Here is a 3,416-nt window from a genome sequence, read left to right as displayed (position 1 = left end):
CCGTTATGCAGGTTCCCGCCAACCCTGCCCAGGGCAACTTTATTGATCTTTTCCAAGATCTCCACTATCACTAGAATAAATGTGTCCTCTCCTCAGAATATACTTGGCAGTTCCCAGGGTCCACTGTAACTCCCTGGCGAACACCTGGCCGCCATTTTACTCATCCCTTTGCTTACAGGAGCACTGTCCTCACTCCGACTTGCAGGGTGTAGCAACCTATGCCAAGCCTGCACCTAGATGAATCACTGTTACCACTCTAGTCCCCATGTCTTTTACCTGGGCACAAGTGCCACAATCAGTACTGCCGGTAGGTGTTTGCATACTCACCGTGCTATTACATTTTTTTGCCCTGGATTATGCCCAAGTGCCACAACCTAGGACATTTGTTTTTGTACTGATCTCCCACCCGTGATGTGCCTCTTTGGATATCTGCATAGCCCTGTACCGCACTTCATGTACATTCCCCTGCAGCTCTATCCTGCTCAGGACTGAGTCATCCTGTGGTCCGTGCCACCAAATGTGAGGAAACTGTGTCTACCAAGGCTGAACAACCTACAGAGTTCTCTTTTACGTGGGTAAATACTTACATCCAGGCAGATATCCAAATTAACCAACGGTAGCTTTTATTAATGGAACAGGCACAAAACCAACATATGTACTTGAGTAACAGTTACACATATGCACAATGGACACAAGGGTAATACATACAATACAATACCAGAACTATTATGGCCACCTTGGGAAATCAGACTATAGGCTTACACTTTCTTACCAGCTCCTTCTACATTCCTTAGCACAAGTCCCAGAAATGCAAAACCTCAATGACTGGCAGGTCAGCGGTCCTACTTCACTGTTACCTTGCTTTTGGTGAGAGTAGATTCACAAGACCTGGGTTAACTTATACGAAGGAACAAGGGTCCTCACATTCCTTCTCCTGATCTCCTCAGTCAGGAACGTTGCTTCCTACACCAGCTTAATCTTTGTTAATAATCTTTGGACACTAAACTGCTCTCTCTTATACCCCCAGAATAGTCTCAGGCTGTAGGGGTGTGTTTGGCTTTCTTCTGAGTCTTAGGATCTAAGGGCATAGGAATACAACACACTTTTCCTAATTAATGTGATTACATCAGGCACAGATATCCACCCTGTCTAGCTTGTCAATACACTCCTAAACCTTATCTAGTTTGCCTACAGATGTAGCTAAAAGCACAGTCCTTCACTTCACAGTCCAAACACCTGTAACGTGTGGTTAAATACAAAGCAAATAGCAGGGAAGAATATTTATAATCTATATAAATGGTTACAGCACAATGTAATGTCGGCTTTTCACTCCATTGTACTTTAAACATAACACTTGTTTGGCTAGATTTGGAACAAAAAGGTGGACACTACTCCTAGCTAGATCTCCTTTGGTTTAGGTAGCTTCCGGAGTGTCTACAGCAGTACGTAACAAGATCGAAGTAGAAAATATTGATGTAGTTGAAGATAGCTGTTTGGAGGAAGGTGAAGAAGAGATGGCAGCAGATGATGAAAAAAAGAGCAAAACCAGTGAAACAAAAGGGAGTATTCAAACTTGGGAAAAACTTGTTAACACTGTAATTTAGGGTGTGAATAAAGATTTGGTATTAAACACCATCATATCTTTATAGAAAAAAGAATACGCAATCTACAAACGGCATCAACAGAGAAACAAAAAACAGTGCACAAGCCATTGCCAATGCGGAAATAAAGTAAAAAAAGGTAAATTACAATAATATACAACTATGTTATGTGTACCCTGCGCCTCTCATACCATGGAAAATTGGTTACATGTGAAAATTCATATATTTATTCACTACAGTTGGTTTGGACAATCATGGCAGTATTGGTATAAAGAAATGATGTGTCCTGTAATTTGTGAAACTCAACTACCTTTTGGTTCCGTTCTTCACATAGATGCCATAGTCATTGCAGAAGAAAGTTCGGAGGGAGACAAAGAGGGGGTCAGACATCAAACTGTCAGAGACTTCTGGTGGCAACTAGTGTGGTTGAAAAAATGGCAAAGCTACAAGAAGATCTCAAAGCATTGAGTGGAAACATTACTGGAAAAGACAAATGTTAATAGAAAAAAAAAGAAAAGAGAATTATACTCACTGTTAATTTCCTTTCCATGACATATTCTATGGCAGCCCTTACAATGGGTTAATCCCCTGATCAGCTTAGTGTAGACAGTTAGAATTCACCCCACCTGAACCCTATATAAGGCAGCCCCTCCTCTTCCTCAGTATCTTTTGTAACTTCTCAGGCCGTCCTATAACATAACTATTAGAACAAAGGTGGGAAAATATAGGGCTGCCATGGAGTATGTCAAGAAACGGAAATTAACGGTGACTATAATTCTCAATTTTCCTTTCCCAACTCCATGGCAGCCCTTACAATGGGATATACCAAAGCAGTACTATAGTCGGGAAGGCAATAAAAACCAACACTTTAATACAGTCAAACAAAATATTCATTTACACCGTTTGCTGGAGAATCTTTCTTCTAAAACTGTGTCTTCGTAGTATTAAAGTAATTCTATCGTTTTCAAATAAGCATTGCCCAAGCGATTGTATTGTGTTTCTAACGCACAAATTTGATTTATTTTAGCAGATGTAAATAGTTTAACAGTTCAATACATGATTGTAATATAATACAGTACAGTACAGCCAATACCAAAAGATACATACATACCGCTGCGCTTTACATTCGCTTCGCTGCGCTTCCACGGTTCCCAGTGCACAGTATATCCGCTTAGAATACTGTGGTCAGAACATGACTGAATGCAAAGCGCAGCTATGATCATATATACACATTCAGTGTTACAGAGAACAATGCAAATGACGTGGCTTGCTTCCATAGGTCCAGACCTCGGGCGGGTCCAGGGTAATCAGGTCATAGGCTAGTTCAGACTAAGGAATCCAAAAGTGGGGGTCGTCTCTCCAAGGGATGTGCTCCAGTTACAATGAGGCCATTAGCATATCATAGCCAGCATCATACAAAGGTTTATTCCCTAACATCAATAACTAGAGTATGCAATATGCGATCTCTTCGGCGATGGAACCGGACAGCTTCTGATGAATAGGGGATTAGTATGATATCAGACATGTCACATTTCCTATAACCTGAACCTTAAATAACACTAAATCATAATCATAATATATAAACTAATAATAAACCAAATACTGTCTGCTCATAAATCACTTTGGTATGTAATCTATTAATATATATGTGAAACTAAATATTATAGTGCGTGCGCATTTTACCGTGCGATCGCACCATGCCACGCGTTACGTGGCGTACGGATCGCAATCACACGGCAAAACAATATTAACCAATATACTTTCGTTCATCCAATTATACGACTTCGACAGTAGAGGCTGAAACGTCAAGCAGAT

General features: G+C 40.6%; 1 long non-coding RNA gene across 1 annotated transcript; it reads right to left on the bottom strand.

Annotated features, from left to right (window-relative positions):
- Positions 1-606: 606 nt before the first annotated feature.
- LOC142142748 (uncharacterized) lies at positions 607-3,066 on the bottom strand. The gene is made up of 2 exons (XR_012689311.1): positions 1,912-3,066; positions 607-1,078 (listed from the first exon to the last, which is right to left on the bottom strand). It is a non-coding gene; the product is annotated as an uncharacterized LOC142142748 (long non-coding RNA).
- Positions 3,067-3,416: the final 350 nt, after the last annotated feature.

This window comes from Mixophyes fleayi, chromosome 3 (genome assembly GCF_038048845.1).
Source record: "Mixophyes fleayi isolate aMixFle1 chromosome 3, aMixFle1.hap1, whole genome shotgun sequence".
Lineage (NCBI taxonomy): Eukaryota > Metazoa > Chordata > Amphibia > Anura > Limnodynastidae > Mixophyes > Mixophyes fleayi.
This window is presented reverse-complemented; position numbering and strand designations above follow the sequence as displayed.